At 39.2% G+C, this 20,101-nt stretch overlaps 1 protein-coding gene and 1 pseudogene across 4 annotated transcripts in view; both read right to left on the bottom strand.

The window, feature by feature from the left end:
* LOC122809006 (membrane-associated guanylate kinase, WW and PDZ domain-containing protein 3-like) overlaps positions 1-20,101 on the bottom strand; it is a 1,354,602-nt gene that overhangs the window by 759,397 nt on the left and 575,104 nt on the right. The window lies entirely within an intron of this gene.
* On the bottom strand, positions 11,563-11,956 carry LOC122809008 (annotated as a pseudogene).

Below are 20,101 nucleotides of genomic sequence, written 5' to 3'. Positions count from 1 at the left end.
GACGGCTACGTGATAGGGTTTACAACCACTGTTATGACATTAGGAAGGAAAAAGAGTCTAATGCTTTAGCCAAACATGTCATGGAGCATCCCAGTCATACTTTTGTGTTTAAAGTTTTAGAAATGTTGCCATTGAGCCCCAGAGCAGGTGATACCAATAATCAGCTGGCCATTAGAGAATTGAAATGGATTTTACATTAAGGGCACATATACCCCAGGTATTAATTATTCAGTATCCATTAAACCTGTTTTAGATAATCGAAAGAAATATTGAACATCTAATATATATTCATTATACAATATGTCATTTTTATATTTTGTATTAATACTATAAGATTTTGATAATATTATTATTTTTATTTTATTTTAGTTTGATGGTCATGACTATGTAGCCATCTATATAGTAAAGATTTTTGAGGTTATTCATTTTTAGATTTTTTGATCCAGATGGACTTGTTGTTTATCTTAGATGGTCTGACTACGATAAAACAGCAATAATATTGTGTGTTTACTTTATATAACAAAGACATTGCCTTGAGGTCATTCACTCCTTGGATTTTTTGACCGGATGGATTTATTATTTATTTCATACTTTTAGATGGTTTGCCCATGAGTAAACAGCATCAATGCTGTGTTTCCACTTCCAATAGTTATTTGTGTTGAGTTGAATTAGGTTTATATCTGTTTGATGTTGATCTTGTATATTATTTGTTTTAGGTATTGGAAGTTTGTTTTATTTAGTAGTTAAGAATTTAACAAGTTTAGACATGGTAGCATTCTTGGTAAATATCTTGGTTGCAGTTATATATGGTAGATGCGGAGGTGCTGAGAGCGCCAGAGGTATGAGTATTCAGTATTCAGTTTCGCTATCAGTACTTCTGATCGTGAACACCTCTGAGTTGGATTGCTCATGTCTTGCCTTGTTTTGGCTTGTTTTGTTTATGGGGATTGATCGGATGGCAAGGATGATGCATCGCATGGTGAGCAGCTTTGTTATTACAGCTTTTTTACTGCTATTAGTCTATAAATGTTGGTTGGTCATCTGGGAAGGTGCCAGATAAGTGATGCTAACGGATGAAGTTTAAACGCCGATTAGTTTTGTAACTGAGGGCGTTTTTAAACCTTTTTAGTTAACTGGTAACAAAACCACGCTTTCTAATAAGTCCAGATATGGTGGTTGTTTATTTGCCAGGCACGGTTACTACATAGTTTGTAGGTAGCTTCATAGGTGATTGATGAATATTTGGAGAGTCTGATATGAATGAATTACTGGTTTTGAGAGTCTGTCGTTCCTGTATATGAACGTTGCTGAACTTGGATGTTTTTGTTTTGCCTCTAAACAATGTTCGAAAGTAAATGTTTTGTCTTTGTTTTGTTTTAAATTTTCTATTCATTGAGTAATTTTAATCATAATGGCCGTTGGGTGCTAGAGTCATTACGTGCTAGTGAGATTAAATGTCTTAGAACGGAAGGTTACTTGACAACTGCTTTCAGTTTGTCTGAGGGACTTACTGTTATTCTCTCAGTTTGAATTGTTTTGAGGAGGCACTTTATTTCCTTGAATCATGCAGATGCTATGTGGTCTGGTAATCTAGCTTTAAACGATGGTTTTGTTGGTTTTAAATATTAAATAATTTTAATCTGTTATTGTATATTCCATGTCAGAGGAATATAACATTATTGGGATAATGCATGAATGTGTAGAATATTGCATTATATACAAGAGTGTGGTAACTAATTGCAAGCTAGTACTGACTAGCCTCAACTCATTTAAACAACGATGTTTTTGTGTTGCATTTATTTTTAATGATATTGTGATTTATGTGTTACACACTCAATATATTGTATAAAAAGAGCATTTGAAACTTTTGCCATTGAATGGTTTTGACATGTATTCATACCATTCTCCTAATGATAGACCATTGCCCTTTTAAATATAACACAAGTTGTCTTAATTGCTATCTAATTGTGCTTTGATTATCTGGTTTTCCCGCCTAAAAGCCAAGTATAAAGATGGTTCATTTGTTTCTAACATTTACACCTGATGAAGCATAGTTAACCTACGTGAAAGCGCTTGTGTGGTTTTTATGTAACAATAAAGAAAGTTCTACTTGATTTTTCGTGTGGTGACTCCTGTTTGGATCCATTATTGGCATTTTGGTTTTTCGCTTTCCTAACGGAGTCTTTGTTTTGTGGCTGCAGTTCTTTATATAACTATGTTAGCTGATGGGATAGTTCTAACCAGTTTAGGCTTTTTAGTGCTATATAGTGGTGGGTTCTAAAATGGGTATTTGTACATATTTAGCAACTTTGTTATAGCATTGTTCAGGTTTTGATTTTTGTGATACCTGGCGATTAGCAAGGATGGGAGAACCATAAAGTAGTGTAGAGAGGAGGTCAGTAGTGACAAGTATAGCTTTAGTTGTGTAAGTGAGAAAGTTTTTGGCTCTATAAAGCATCCCTAGTTTTTGATGAGCTTTTCTTCTGAAATTTTGTATATACAAGTCGAATGTAAGATTATTATCCACTATCATCCCTAATAATTTGCTATGAGAAGTGACTTCAGTGGTTGTATTATCAAGAGAGTGGACTTAAAATTTACCAAAAGGTAAAATGTGAGGAACCAAACCCCGGCAAAAAATAACAAGAATAGTGACATAAAAACTGGTTTATTGGTTATGAGTGCTTTCACACCCACATAAACTGCTTCATCAGACAAAAGCATTCCACCAACTCATCATATTTAAACCCCAAGGATCCAACAAAACTGCATGTTCAATTAAATATTCAAATATTCAACTAAAGCAGCACAGTGCAATAAAAGTGACAGAACATGAACACTCAAACGCATGCAAATAAATATAAACCAATCATAACAATATACATACTAAAACATGAAAGATAATAGAAAATAACTGGCTAAAAAACTGCATATGTTTCAAACTGACTACCTAGAAATCCAGCTAATGCACAGGTATCTATAGCATTGTTAATATTACATACAAGTTCTCTTATCCAATCTCTAAGCCTCCTATCAGTATAACCAATGTAGAATGACGAACATGTTAGACAATATGCTAGATACACTACATATGATGAATTGCAGTTTGCACTTACTCTAAACTCTAAACACATAAGTATATATGGATATACATGCCTGCTGGTTGTGTCTAAATAAGTGAAAAAAATTTAGCCAGACATGTTATGCAATATGGTCATACACAAATTTAGGTATGAAACTTGTACAACCCAATATATGTGTTGGGGGGGACATCAGGAACAGCACAGAAACTTCTGAGTTTAAATGGATCATCAGGATGCGAGCTACTAAAGGGAAGGGTCTGAATTACCATATTTCCATTAAACCTGTATTACAAGCTAGGTAGATTTCTAGGTAGTCAGTTTGAAACATATGCAGTTGTTGGAATGATGTTGTCTGAGGAAGCAGTTTGGCTCCTCACATTTTACTTTTTGGTATTTTACTTGATATTTCATGTTGGACCATTAATCCTCACTGCTGTGATTATTTTTTGTTGCTGGGACTTAAAATTTAGTTTTTTCATGGGAAAGGGATTTGGGAGAAAAATAGTAGTTTGTTTTTTTCTTTTTGTTTTAGGGGTGAGCATGAGTTGTGAGTTACAAAGCCATGTTTCAGTTGCTGTTAACGCTTCCTGAGTAGTTTTTTGGAGGTGTGCCATGCTGTCAGATGTGCATATGAGTGTGGAGTCATCTGTGTACTGTATTAGGAAGGTCTGATGTGTAGATGTGTGGAGAGTGCTGGTGAGAATGTTAAAGAGGAGGGGGCCAAGAATAGAGCCTTGAGGCACACCGAAAGGTGACTGGGAGATATGGAGAGAGAATGGAGTGCCATTTTACTGACTGATACCTATTGGATAGGTAGCTTTTTAACCACAGAAGGGTGGGCTGAGAGAGCTAATGAGACATTTGAAGTAGAAGCTTATAAAAGGGAGAGTAAACTACATAGAAATGAATATGTGTAAACAATACATACAGAACGATGTTCAGTAGGAGTGATATTTCAGGGAAAATAGGACTTGAGCAATCTTTGTAATGTTGAAGTGAATAATTGATAAGACAAAAATCATATCTGTACAATAAGTACAAATGATAAAATGCTGAAAAAAATTGTTGAAATGCATTTTATTCCTCTTTTATAATTGAAAGTGTACTCATGTCACAACACTATGTGTTATGTTAATAAAGATGTTTTGAAAAAAAAAATAAATGATATATTTTTTTCGGTGCCAAAGAAAGATGGAAGTCGGAGACCATTTCTAGACCTGTCCTTTCTAAATCTCTGTGTCAAAGTCCCAAAGTTCATGATGCTTGCCCTTTGGTCTCTGTTACCCCTCATCCCCATCTCAGTTTTTTGGTAGTTAGATTTAAAAGATGCTTATCATCACATTTCATTTCTTAAAGATTCAGATTTTTTTTTAAGATTCTCTGTATCTGGAATATATTTCCAGTTTTCTGTATTATCCTTCACGTTATCTACAACTTCAAGGGTGTTCATGAAGTCTCTGGTTCCAGTAATAGGTCACTGCATGTTCCAAGGCATTCACATATTGCAAGATTTGAATGAGTGCTTTATATTTGCAGACTCATTCTCAAAATGTCAAGAATCTCTGGTATGGGTAAAAGATCGTATTCTCATTCTGGGATTCCAGATGAACCTAGAGAATTTCTCACTTGTTTTTTCTAGGACACCTTCTAGACATATCCCTTATGCCAACTGTTTCTCCCTAGGAACAAAGTAGAGCATTACAAAGAACAGTTTCTGAATTTTTTGAATTAGTCTCTGACTTACTCCAAGGAATGTTTCAGGATTCTAGATTTTAGGGCTTCTACATTTCTCAAGCTTCTTCTAGCCAGACATCATATGAGAAAAATTCAGTGGTTCCTCAGATCAGTTTGGATTCAATACCAGCACCCTCTTTCTTTTCAGATTCCAGTGCTGGGTTTTGGCAAAAAGGAGATAACTTTGGAGGGTGTATCAGTTTTCTCTCAACCCAGGTCTTCCCTTCTTCCTTCCTGTTCCATTTCAGTCTGTAACTATGGATGCCTCAGACCTTGCTTTTGAGGCTGTGTCCAAGGGGGTGAAAGTTCAGGATTCCTACAACAGACACAACAGAGTAAAACACGTACATTTTAAAGAGATAATGGTTGTTATGAATGCCTTCACAACTCTAAACCATCTTTCATCCCCAAGATCTATGCCAGTAATCAAGGAGAACACTTCAGTGATGTGGTGCATAAAACAAAAAAGAGGGACCAAGTCATGCCCCCCCCTCTCTTACAGAATAGATATACTAACCTGGGACTTAGTAATACAGCTCAGCCTTTCACATCAGGCTACATATATTACATCAGAGCAAAACATTATTGAAGACAAGCTGAGCAGGACCAGGATAGACCCTCATGAATGAAAACTGAACCTGAGGGTCTTCCAGGAATTGATCCAGTTGTGAGGACCTCTTCAAATAGGTCTATTTGCCATCTTTTAAAACAGACAGCTAAACAAATTCTGCTCCAGAATTTCTTGCAGACAGATTCCTTCTCATCCCTATGCTCATAAATGTTCCTGTATACCTTTCTACACTTTCCACTGAAATCCAGGTTCATTCTAATGATTCAGAAGGACTCCCAAAGATAGTTGTGGTGACCCCCTTTTGGCACAGATGACTATGGTTTTCCCTTCTTTTGAAAATGGCCGATGGGAATTACCACAGGCTTTCCCAGAGAATGGATTTACTCACATAAGACAGCAAGAGTTTCTGATACATGCCAACTTGAAACTTCTTGAACTGATCGCCTGGATGATAAGAGTTTTAATACCTTTTAGGCACCTATTTTCTAGGGACATAAAACAAGTATTAAAGGAAACTAAGAAACCTGCTACTAGATAATCATATACAGATAAGTAGAAATATTTTCTCATTTATGCCAGTATAAGAACCTGAGTCCTTTTAAGGCTCGAATGCCTCTGATTCTTCAATATTTGTGCAAATTATTATCCTCTGGCTTTTCTTATTTTTCTATGGAGAATCATCTTTTGACCATTATTGCTTGTCCATAGATCTTTCCTTTCCACCCAGCCTCATTTCAAACAGTTTTTGAAAGGGGTTCTGCATATCCATCTACCTAGAACGCAGGTGGATCCTTCTTAGGATTTTAATTTTGTTCTAGAGAAACTTACAGTTTTTCTATTTCAATCAGGTCATCAGGCCTAACTCCACTTCTTAACTTGAAAATAGTGTTACTCATTGCTCTGATATCTCTGCAAGAAGGGCATCTGAGTTACTAGCTTTTATGGTGAGTCAATCTTACTTCACTTTCCATAAGGATATGATGACTTTGAGAAAAAGACTTTATTTATGCCTTAAGTGGTTTCAGAGTTTACCCTCAGTCAAAGATATTTACTTCCCTGTCTTCTTTTCAAGTCCAAAAAAAACAACAAAAGAAAATATTTTGCATACTCTGGATGTTCAGAGGCAACTCAGATACTATCTTGACAGAATCCTTCAAGAGTTCAGATCAACTATTTGTTTCCTATAAAGGTAAGACAGTAGGACAATTGGTGTCATAATAGACTGTTTCCAAATGGTTGTCTCATGTTATTGTATCATGTTACAATCATTATAACAAGCCACTTCCAGTCAAGGTCACTCAGAGCTCATTCTAATATTCTAATAGGGCTTCAGTTTCTTCTGTGTTGTTTTTTTTTTTTTTTTTTTTTTTGAAGGTAGTGTACTCTAGAAGTATCCTAGGATTAACACATTGGTCCTCTGTGCATACTTTTACAAATCATCATGACAAATAAGAGATGAATAACACAATCATAGGATATTGCAATATACTGATGGGCAATGCAAGAGGCAGAAAAGTACAGAAGGCAAGACAGGAAATACGAATAAATGAGAATATAGCTAAATAAAGTCGGAGAGTCTGTAACCAAAGAGTGGGAGGACATGAGCTGGAGAATGAAAGGTTAAAAGATAGCACAGAAGGGAAAAAATTAGTAACTGCAGAAAAGGACATTGTCAAGAGAAAGAGAGAGAGAAATGAGTTTTGGTGGTTGCAGGGAGACATACAGAAAAAAGTTTGGCATTGTGGCTAACGGAAAGAAGGGAAGAAATCAATATCAATAAGGAAATAAAGAGAAATGGGGAGAAAACTGGGGACAAAAGACAGAGATAAAGGAAGTAATAAGTGAGTTCTAATGGATATATATATATATATAATACATTTGTAAGAAGGAAGTCAGGAATACCATAAAGGCGCTGAAAGGGGAGAAAGCAACTGGAAGAGATGAAATCCCAATAGAATTTTGCAAAACTGCCATGGAGGAGTTAAAGGGTGAGGATAGAACATTCAACACTGAAAGAAAGAGAAGATACTACGTAGGATGAAGCAGGAAACTAGGGCATTCCTAATCTCAAAAGGAAAGAAAAGAAAAGGCCACAGGTGTAGAGGCCCTCAGACCAATGTCACTGATCAAACTGAACAGTAAGACAATAGTCAAAATTCTGTGTGGTTTCAGTGGTTATCTTAACAGGAAATTAGAAGGAACACCACAAGCAGGAATAACACTATCTGACATGATAACAGCATTTTACTCATTAAAGTGGGGATTTATTCTGGAAATGTTAGAACACCAGGGGAGCAAGGGAGACTTTTGTAACTAAATAAAGGCAATTAACAAAGATATCACTCTGAGAATATTGGTAAATGGACAATATATACAGAAAATCCAAATAAAAAGGGAGACCAATACTTAATGCAAACACAGTAAGAAGAGTAATAAGGGTGGTAAAGCTTAGAAGTAAAGAAGGGATATTCCTGAAGGAATTATAACAAGGGGGCGGCTACTTGCAAAATAAGTGCCACCCTTATACTAACAGATAGCAGGAAAAAGAGGCAAAGAGAGTCAGCTAAAGATGGAGAGGTGTTAGGAAAATGAAAAAAAGAGGAAATGTAGGAAGAGTGGGAGGAGAGGAACAGAAGACAGGAGCAGAGGCTTTAACTAGGAGCATAAGGAAGAACATGGGAAAGAAGGGGAGAGTGGAGGAAAGAGTGGAATATCATAACTATATGCCAAGATCTTCTACCAAATGTATATATAAATGAATAAATGGATGTAGACGAAGTTAGTTGCTGTGGTGCACAATTGGGAATGCGCATACATGCAAAAATTCTTGTGTTATCGAGCACCTATGGTGATTATGGAATAAAATCTGTATAATTCAGACTACTTTAAAAACTGGAACTAGTTCCAGAGGTGAATTGCACTTATCAAGGAGTCTGGGTCCGGCAAGGTCTGCAGGCTGAGTCAGTCCTCAATAAAGCAGGATAACATTGATTCTTTTAGTGTTGAGCTTGAAATTTCATTGCTTTGTCCTTCATGCAACCTGGATAAAGATATTTTGGAGTACACTTTTGGAGGAGAAAAAAACAGCACAGTATCAACAATGAGCAATGCATATGGGGGTAGTAGGTAAAGTACATACTGTACACAAATATAACAAAAAAGAAGGAGACCCAAGACAGAACCCTGTGTTATGTCCAGAGAAATTCATAAAGAGAGGGTGATATGCATCCCAACCATATAACACAGTGGATTCTGCAAGCTAAGTAGCTAAGAAGCAGTTTAATGACTGATGGGAGCCATTAATCAAGGCTGACCATATAAAAGGCCTTTGGTAAGTCTGTCAGGATGGCTCCAGCTGGCATTAGTAAGTTTGGGGTATAGTTGTTTTTTGAAGAAAAGGAAAAGTGTTTTGGTAGCATGACACAGTCTATGACCATGTTGTGATAGGGAAAATAGGTTATTTTCATGTAGGTGTTTTAACACTTCTAGATGATTCATTTCTTCAGCCGTTTTGAAAGAAGGGGGGCTATGACTATGGGAGTGCATTGGAGATCAGATGTATCACCTATAGAGAGAGGTACCTCGACTGAAGATTTACAACTATTAGGGTCATGATTTTCTTTAATAGTCCTATCTATAGCTATACTGATAGGTTAAGGAACTGTGTCTGTGTTGATTTGTAGGCAAACTGGAAATTTTGTCAATAGAAAGAGTTTTATGGCAGGATATAATCTCCACAGAAAAAAGGAAAAACTGCAGACTCATAAAGATTATGCATCTCTTCTGCATCCCAACAGCTGTATGACTGAGGCTTATGTTATAATAAGGTCAGTAGTGATCAACAGTGTGTCTAGACAAGTGGTTTAAATATTACTTTAGGTGACGTTCAGCATACCTTAAATCAATGGTAGGCTTTAGTAGACTGGCCAGACGATGGGCTTCCACGGCAGGGAATCCTATGAGTTATGAATACTGCAGCGGTGAATGTAAGGACATCAAATATGTTTTAATTTTCACTAAAAAAATAACAAAAGATTACAAGATGTATTATAGTTATGAACATTCCTCTTCAAATACCACTCTGAATCCTTTCTTGGAATATCTATTAAACCAGTCAAGTGCAGGTTCAAGAGAATTACCACATAAAGTAGTTTGCATTTTAACATCCCTACTTTGGAAATTACCTATTAGCATGACGGCATGGTGACACAGCAGGTAGTGTTGTCACCTTACAGGAAGAGGTTCTCCGGTTCATTTCTTGGATGGGGTACCTTCTGTGTGGAGTCTGCATGTTCTCCCTGTGTTCATATGGGATTTCTCTAGCTTTTTGGGTTTCCACTCACATTCCAAAGGCATGCAGTAAATGGACTGGGCACTCTAAATTGGCTGTAGGTGTGAGTGTGTATGTATGTGTTTGGTATGGAAGAACGTCCTTGGCAGGGCAAGCTTCCAGGCAGTGTAAACACTGACTCTAGATGATTGTCACTGCTGAAGTGACACACACAGAACCCATGTGCAAAAATGGGAAAAACGGGTTGTAGATGGATGGATTCTGTACCCTCAGCCTGTAGCTTTTCATATCATTTGTTTTTGTTTTAACTTCCAGCAGAAGTGCTTCCAAGGGCTGTAGTAAATCAGCCTGCTTTTTAACCCATGTCACAGTGTTTGCAGACTACATTTCATCTAATGCAGGACTGTCCTTCTCTTCACTGTACTGGATCTCCATTTACTTGCCATTGACTACTTTTTATACACTTTATTTTCATCATAATGATTTGCGGGATGCAGTTTTACATCTCCACTTTACACAGTTGTAATCTAGACTGAGAATTAGTACAGGGAGTGAACAACATGTATGAACCATGTACAACAATGCACAACCTACAGGGAAATCCTGTCTCCCTTGAAACAAAAGGGTGTGCATTGCTCAGGATCCTAGCCTCTGGAACATTCCAGAGACATATAGGAGAGGTGCATACAGGATCCTTTGACAGTTTCTATACAGATTGGTGTGACACAGTGGGGAAACCTGGAGCAGAATGTCAAGCCACAGTGAAATGTTTTTTACACCTCTGTCCATTTCTAAGCAGTCTTAGACACAATGGTGTGCACTGTACCTCTCAACTGTACATATTTTTTGCAGAATGTTCAGATTTTTGCCTCATATTTTTAGTCTGTTTTCAAAAAAATGTGGTTTTCTGGCAAATTAGTGGTAAATCATTAAAGACTGAAGTTAAAAAATGACAAGACATTTGAGTTTCAGACTTCACACCATTCATAAAATTCATGCTAATATAAAACCTGTAATTCTATCAACTTTCTAAGTTTGTAAGAGCAATATTTAAAAATGTTCCCTCTTTTTGGGCCTTTTTCCCACTTTTATTTAAGGCTTTGTCCAGATTTCTTGCTCTAAGAGTTTGAGAGGTATGGTGTGCACACATATAGTAATTATGGCACAAGAAGGTCCCAGAGATGAAGCACACCATCAACTGCCACATAGTGCTCAGTGGCAATGGTATTAGCACCTACATATGCTTGTGTTTCCATGACATCATGCACTATACCCACATCTGGTGTATATGCAATGTCCTCCTCCTGTTCTAAGACTACACCATCGCACAAGGCCTTCTTCCAAAGACACAGCACAACAGTCATGCAATGCAAAGGGAACACACCCACATCCATCCATATATCCCCTGCAGGGAACTGTGGATATCCACTATATCTCTAATCAATGACATCAGTCTGTCATTCAGCATCAGTAACAGAGGAGGCATACAACAATGTTTACAGCCAAACTAGGACAGCAGTGGCACAAGCACTTGTATTGTTCAGGATCAAACTCTAATGTCTCAATACCTTAGACAGCACTCAGCAGTTTCTACCCAAGAAGGTTGCCAAATAAATATATTATTTGCTCTGAATTTATTTATCCTTTACTTTATTTATCCTTTGTTGACCAGGTTAGTCCCTCTAGGCTGGAAGCCTCTTTTCAGGGGAAACCCGCATACTCACATTTACACACACACATATACGTACTAATATATATATGTATACTGCACATATAGCAAACATGACTTGTGTCAGCATAGCTGCATACCTGACACAGATATTAACTGTGTTCTAAATCTTTATCTATAAACTTGGAACAGGTCTAGAAATTGGTATTTTCTTCTATTTTCTTCCTTCAGCCATTATGATATGGCAGCCAAACCTGGTCTGGACTGGAGGGTCAGTGTTTAGAGGCTTGTCCATACCGCTAATGGGGAGAGCAAATGCTGCTTCTTGGAAAGGTCCCACCATGGAACCTCTGGTCAAACAGCCAAGGTCACAACCTTGTCGGGCTTTGTCCTCACTGTACTGTGAAGCTGCTTCACTGAAGCAAACACCAGACTTGAGTTTTTCCATATCTTCCATAACTTTACCATGCTTTTCACACAGTATATGCCTCAACTTCACTGCATTTCCGCCTCCTTTTGGACCTTGTGCTTTTTTATCAGTTATCACCACCGGAAACTCCACCTTTTCCACCACCTTTTGCCACACCACCTTTCCCTTTAGGAGGCATACTGAGTACTTCACATGAACAAACAACTGAGACAGAAAGTAATTCTAGCAGCTCCAGGCACTACCACATCTGGACGTTTGAAGGACATCCAGGACATCTCCAGTGTCAACTAGGCCAGCAGTACCAGGTGGAACAATGAGAACATCCTGTTAGTGAGTAATAAGACAGCAGCTAGGAAGGAACTGAAGAGGATCGACATGCATAAGTAGCAGCATTGTAAGTACACCAAGGCACAGGTGGTCACCATTATCTGCTGCATAACTATGCTCCATGTCTGAGTGTAAGTACATGATACACACACACACACACACACACACACACACACACACACACACACACACACATGGAAATGATGTGCAAATACAGGTAGCTGATATGCTATGCCCTATACATGACATGCTGACCTCTGCATAATGGACATTACAGATCACTGTACATAGCCACCTTCATAAAAGTATTGGATGACCAAGCCATTGTCATGCGCACATGTGAAAAGCACACATAAGATGCAGGAGTAGCCAGCCAATGGCTGACTGTCATTTGTGCCTGATTTGACACCCCCCCACAACAGATCTGATCTGAGGAATGTGGTTATGAGCATCAGTTGATGAAGAACTACAAACATGCTATATCATCATCATCCTGAAGTCCCCCATGTTTGGATCTGCCATACTGGTGGAAACGGTGGTCTGGTAAATGTGTGCCCCTGTGTGATATATACCTGTGGGACAGTGGTAGTGATGTATAGGGAATTATGCAGAGGAAGGTGGCCACCTACACTGTAATATCACAGTGCTGGCAAGAACAATCACTCCATACATGACCTAGAATAACCTCCTCATTGGGGCATCCAGGAAATGTGCAGCCTGTGACATACCACAGTGGTGGCCATGCCTGCTTGAGCGACATCTGTGAGTTGCATTCCAGGTGACATCTGCCACAGGAATCCGTTGGTCTATGTCATGATCTCCTATCAGTTCGCAGTGGTACCTCATGCCACTGCATAGTCCTAGTGGTAATCACCTGGCAATCCATGACTTGTCAGCATTCCACAACCAGCAGCAGATCCACAGGCAGGTCTCACCATCCAGACAGCTCACAGTTACCAGCACTGGCATAAGCAGGTGGCATGTTCCTACCCACTACTGCACAGAAGCAAGACTGTGGTGGACTTACGATGGTGAAGGCTGTATCAAAGCACCTTCCTCAACGTCACAGCCCCCATAGGAGGAGCATGACACATGATTCACCAGTATGTCAGCTAATGAATTCTGTTGATATGTAATATTCCACTAAGTTATCTGTGCCAAGAATGTGTCCTGAATGTTCAATTTATCATCAGGCACCTGACGTGTCCTCAGAAGGCACAACAGCTAAACTTTGTCATAGAACTTAACTGAATCTGCAAAGCTCAAGCATAGGATCATAGGATCACAGGCGGTAACTAGGCTAATAGCCCTAGGGCACTTACAAGCCTAGCCAAGAGTTTATCCCCAAAAAAGAAATCTCAGTCAGCACCTGTCACCCCTGTCAATGAAGGACAAAGGTGGAACCCCTGGGACAGATTTGTGGTTTCCCATCCACTATTTCAAGGTTGCGCTTGAAGAGGGTCAGTGAGGTACTCTGTTTGACATGTATGGGAAGTCTATTCCAGAGACGGGGCAGCCTCAAGGAAATGAACCTCTCTCTCCAGCAGGTTTTGTTGATGTCATATATTAGATTTAGGCCTATTGAGCAGGTAATGTGCAAGGAGTTAGACTTACAGATATGGGGCATCTCTAGTAGGGCAGGGTCTGAAACTGCCTTGTAGGTGAGACACAGATCACCTCTGAGCAATCTGTATGATACCGAGTAAAGTGATAGTGGCTTGAGCCTGTCCCCATGGGACAGGTGTTGGAGGCCATGGATTCTCTTTGTGAGGTATTTCTGTGGCCTTTCCAGTTGGTGCAGGTGTTTGTAGAGGTGCATACCAAATGGGGCGTATATACTCAATTATAGGTCTAATGAGGGAGGAGTACAGAGGTAATAACCTTTTTTTTCTAGATGCAATCTCTTTACTTATGAGATGAACCAAGTAAAAGGCTTTTCTGACCATTGCTGCCAAATGATGTTCGAGTGTGAGATTGTTGTCAACCTGAGTACCCAAGTCTCTCACCATGGGTTGTGTGCTTGCACTAAGAGATCAAAAAATGGAAGCCCAACCCAAAACATAAACATAACAGATGTGCACATCCCTATCTCACATGTGAAGCACTACACACAAGCAACTCCTACCCAGTACAGCAATTGTTTCATGAGATACTCCTGCTGTACCTGACATGAAAAATAAAGCAACATTAATAGTACTTCTCAGAATACAGAAATCACCTTTTCACCCACACCATCATATTATATGACTTATCAACTATATACTTAGCCAACTTAGCTGATTCCCTCTGGAGATGAGACTCTTGTGTCGATTTAAGATGGTCTACAGCAAATGAGTAAAATATAATGAAAATATATATAAACAGTGGCCATCAGGGACCCATACATGGTGAAATATTTCAGAAAGTTCTATAAGCATTGGCCATTTGCACCACATACATGGATGAACATATGCTGCCATGGGTCTACCTGATAAGGTCGAAAGCTCAAAAAACCGACAACGAAATAACCGACACCACAAGAATGAAAGTGCAAAAACCTGAAAGTTGAAATGCCTGACAAAGCACAATCCCGAAAGTAAACAAAATATGCTCGCAACTACATGAATAATCAGCATGGAAGCAATACAAGCATAGTAGTAACATCCATACACAACAATTGATATCACAGCAGGTGCTAATCAGTAATTACAATCAACCGCCAATGATAACAATCCTGAATCCTAAAAGGTACACCCCATCCGATTATTACTGTGCTATGCACCGAAGATACAATGGCGGATACTGACAAAGTACCTCCAGGACAGTTAGGAAAGACATATACAACAGTGAAATTGCAAAAGGGGAAGGATATGCTAGTCATAGACATGTACCTGTACCACCTAGAAAGAATGTGGCACAGCAAGAGGTATTGGGCATGCAAATACAAAATCCCTGACGTTTGTAGAGGCAGAGCTGTAACTACACTAATGCCAGACGGCGATATACTTGTAAAGTCAACAGCCCACAAGAATGCTGTGGATCCTGGTGCACTTCAGAGATACGTGGTGTGCAGTGACCTCAAAAGTAGAGCTACCTTAAGCAGGGACACACCTTGTCTAATAGTGGAAGATGCACTAGCATCAACATCCCTAGATATGATACACTGTGTTCCTCATAGACAGGCCCTATTGCAACACGTGAACTGCATTAGATGTCAGAAATGTGGAATCAAAACTAGAGATGATTTGACCCTATTAAATATAGGCTTCACCAAGTTCCCTCTGAAGTCCGGTACGTTCATACTCTGCTACTGATACCACTGTTGTAGTGTTTACCACAGTGGATAATTTGCACGACTTGAGCCGAGCTATAATCTGGCTCATGGATTGTACATTCTTTACAAAGGGTGTAACCATCCAACAGTTATATAGCAACCACGCATTGATCAAGTCCAGCACACATATTAAAGCCGTACCTCTACTCTATGCCCTAATGTCAAAGAAGTCACTAAAAGCCTATAATTACTTGTGACATAGTATATTCTACTTGTTGTCAACTAATGGATTTGCTGTGCAATTGAGACTTGTTCTTTGTGAATATAGCAGCACTCAAAAGTATTCGGCTAAACATCCCTGATGCTCGGTCAAAGGGCTGCTTATTTTACTTTGGCCAGAATATCTGGCGTAAAGTGCAGTCATTAGGGCTAGCATCAGTGTATAACAATTCACAGGAATTTCAACTGGCCGTGAAATCACTAGTTGCATTGGCATTCCTAAAAGAAGAAGAAGTACAAGTCACATTTAACAAATTATGGGCAACCTTTCCCACAGAGGGTAAAGAACTCCTTAAATACTTTTCTGACTGGTATATACATGGTAGGAGGAGACATTTTCATACTAGGACTACTACTACAATGAGATTCCCACCACTCTTTCCGATTCATTTTTGGAATGTTAGTGATCTCAATGAGTTGCTGCGATGGTGGTGCTGCGGTAGCGTTGTTGCCTTACAGTTAGACGTTGCCCGTTCGATTCTCAGTTAGAGCGTCTTCTGTGTGGCGACATGCGTGAATGGGCGTTCCTTCGTTGAAGGTTGTGCGTTAGGCCCGGCAAGCCAGCATGTAAAAATCTGCTGCCAATCATTAGCGGACCGGAGTTCCGCTGTGGCGACCCCTAACTGGGAAAAGCCGAAAGACACAAACAAAGTGATCTCAATGAGTTGTATCTGCCGCAGACCCAGAACACAGTGGAGGCTGAAATGTCTCCTTGGAAACAGAGGAACCGACCTGCAGTATCTGTTTGTCACATTAGTGTGAGAACAAGACTGGGTAGATGAGCTCAGAATTCAAATGTTGACAGACTGCGTACCCTCTCCGAAGAAGAGGAAACTAATAACTAGACACCAGCAGTTTCAGACTGTATTACATAGTAGGGAGCAGTATACACCCGTGGATTTCATGAGGGCCATTGCGAGGCTTTTGAAAATGTGATTACTATTGCCTGTGTGACTTACGATACATACTGCCTGTGCGTTCCTTTAATTTGCTTTTGATTTATTTGATGTGTTTTTTAAATGGCAGTAAACTGTTATAACATATTCTGACTGGTTACATATGTCTCACTCCTGCATACAGTACAGTCTGCATGGATTTGACGATGTTTAGAATGTTGGTATTTTGGGTGTCGGGATTTTCACTTGTTGGGTATTTGCTTTGTCAGGCTTTTCGTGTCGGTTATCACGTTCTCATTGTTTTGCATTGTCGGTCTTATCAGGTAGACCCGCTGCCATATATTAATAAATACTTCCCTGCCCAGTTTGCAAGCCAACAGCAAAGCCAGCACCAAGTAATGTTTTACTCACACTGTGGCTTGCAAAAGCATGCAGAATAACTTATATTCTACCCAGATGGTAAGATCCACCCTACCAATGAGCTGAAGTACTGTTACTGGACTTCCTGTGAGACTTCTCCCTCATATTTGTCACTCTGCAGTGGCATACTTGCACCATCTGGCCTCAGTCATTATCACTCTGAACTGCCAGGTTACAGTTTACTTTAAGAAGTCTTGCTATGCTCTGACTACCTCTTCTCACCCCAAAAAGTGAAGCTATACTCCAGCAATGCCTGGAGCAGCACCTCATTTTCTTTAATTGTAAAGTATTACTTCACTGTTGGCAACATTCTTCTTCCATTTCTCACATTCAGTCTCACTACTCCAGTTATGAGTCGCAGAATTTAAAATTGTTGCCAGGCAAGAATGTCCCATTTAGAAATGTCAGTATAGGTAAGGACCTCAAAAGTAATCTGATATAGACAACTGTGATTCACAGAACCAAAGATAGGGTCTGCCACAGGTCTGATATCATCTGCATGTGAAGTCACAGAAACTGGAAGAATGGGGACAGACTTCTGGTATGACTTTCTTGTGGTAGGAGGGCTCCAAGATTATTTCCATTAAAAAAGTGTTTCATTGCTATTATTACTACTTAAAAAAGTCATAACACTGCTTTTCTAACTGTCTCTGAATTGATATCGCTGGATGCCTCTTTCAGGGAAAAATAAGCACAGGAAGCATGTGAGACAAAGAAAAATTTGGGTTTTGTTTTAATCTACCAGTCATCACATGGCTTAAAGCCAGATTACCAACTGATTTAACTTGCTCTAAAGAATGGAATATGTCATAAAAAGTTTCAGAAGCTTCTCTTGATCACTTCTTAGCTGACTTTCAAAAACTGGATAACTATGATGGCTAGCTTGACATCTAAAATTGAGAAATAAACAAAACTCTGATAGAACAGTTGGACATGGCTTGGCTGCAGCAGGAGAATACATAGCTGAAAACCACTTTGGCCAGCCTTGAATGAAGATGGAATTACTACAGGAAAAGCAAACAGTCAGGATGACCAGCCAAAGAGGAAAAAATCACAGAAGTATTAGGGTTTCAGGAGGATGGAAGCAAAGGACTGCAGCCATTTTGTTCAGCAACTCATTACCACATGGTTCCCATTCTCTGAGTCAGCAATCTTGCTGGACAGGGCACACAGAGAGACTAGAAAGGCTCACCCAGACTCTGCTACACTTTGCTGTGAGAGAAAGGATAGTTTGCTTTTTATTTGTTGTCTTTTGTATTACTTTATTGCCTTTTTCTAGTTTGAATACTGTGATTTGTTTTCTTTACCTTGTGTTTTACTTGTATTCTGCTTTTAACTGCATATTAAAACTTGAAAAGAGATGCTCTTGTGAGTCAGGCAGAAATCAGTACAGATCAATCAAGGACTCACACATAAGATATAACACGTCAGTTAAGGTTAATCATCTGTGAACTAAGGGGGTGGAGCTAGAATCTAAACCTTCTATTTAAGGGGTAAAATAAAACATTTCAGAGCTTTACTAGAAAAGCTCGCCCAGACTCTGCTACACTTTGCTGTGAGGGAAAGGTTAGTTTGCTTTTCATTTGTTGTATTTTGTATTACTTTATTGCCTTTTTCTATTTCTAATACTGTCATTTGTTTTCTTTACCTTGTGTTTTACTTGCATTCTGCTTTTAACTGCATATTAAAACTTGAAAAGAGACCACAGCTCTGTCTCTTGTGAGTCAGGCAGAAATCAGAACAGATCAATTAAGGACTCACACATAAGATAGAACAGGTCAGTTAAGGTTAATCATCTGGGGTGGAGCTAAGAACTAAACCTTCTATTTAAGGGGAAAAATAAAACATTTCAGTGCTTTACTGGAAAGGCTCACCCAGACTCTGCTACACTTTGCTGTGAGGGAAAGGTTAGTTTGCTTTTTATTTGTTGTATTTGGCATTACTTTATTGCCTTTTTCTATTTTGAATACTGTGATTTGGTTTCTTTACCTTGTGTTTTAGTTGTATTCTGCTTTTAACTGCCTATTAAAACTTGAAAAGAGACCACAGCTCTGTCTCTTGTGAGTCAGGCAGAAATTTTTTTCCCACCCTCCCACACGGTTACTGTTGTGTTCTTAAACACCACTGTCTTTCTAGTTGCCTGCTCCTTATGTTAATTTGTCCATATATCTCATTTCCACTCTGCTTTTACTGGCTTGTGTGAGTAAGAGCAAAATTATCATTTTGTGAAATCACTCCCCTTCAACTATTTAAATGTATTGGCCATCCTACTGTATTCCATAGTACCAGAATACAAAAGTGACCACCCCTTTTCTATCTATCTTGCCTTTTTAAAAATAGTGACTCTCCACTAAACCTTAACTTTTTAAACAGGTAAAACTTAAATTACCTACTTTCACATCTAACTCCTCTAGTGCACACTGCATTGTTTAGGATAAACCATTTTGTTTTCATCTTACCTTTAAGCATCCCTGTGACTAGCACGTTCTCTAAAACCTGCTGGAAAGCACTAGGAAGCCTTAAACTGATACAAGTACTCAACTCTCCTTGTAATAAGGAGAAATTAATCGTAGGCACAAAACAGCCTATAATTGCAAAGTACCTTGCTAAGGTAAGGGAAAACAGCTCTTGTAATTTACAAAAAAGCACCAAACCAGGCATGTCCAAGGGTCAGCATCCAGTGATTTCTCCTGACAACCTGGTGAATCTGGGCATACTGGGGCAATGCAGCAATTGCCTCATGTACACAGACAACCCTCTCCTCCTACCACCCAACACTACAACCTGGGAGAGATGCACTTACACAGACAAACTGGAAGCAAAGCTCTCTCCACCCAAAATTGTGCTAGACAGTCAAGAGGAGAAGGTTAACACCCGCACTACACCTCAAGCAACACATAGCCCTTCTAAACCCACACCACCAACATCCTCACATAGCAACATTAAACCCTCATATGCGGAGGCCCTTAACAGTAACCTGCCCAAGCAACAAGGACCTGCGAAGCTGAAATGCAAACACTAATCACAACCAAAGTGTCCCATAGCTCACAACACTAGTGTGCCACCTAACAACAGCCCCTAAGGCAAGACAACGTACCCAAAACTTTAGTATTAGGTGACTCTATAGTCAGGCACACTGATGTCCCAC

The sequence above is a fragment of the Protopterus annectens genome, chromosome 8.part0 (genome assembly GCF_019279795.1).
Source record: "Protopterus annectens isolate FY-2018-M chromosome 8.part0, PAN1.0, whole genome shotgun sequence".
Lineage (NCBI taxonomy): Eukaryota > Metazoa > Chordata > Ceratodontiformes > Protopteridae > Protopterus > Protopterus annectens.
Note: the sequence above shows the minus strand (reverse complement) of the source record. Positions and strands in the feature narration are given on the sequence as shown.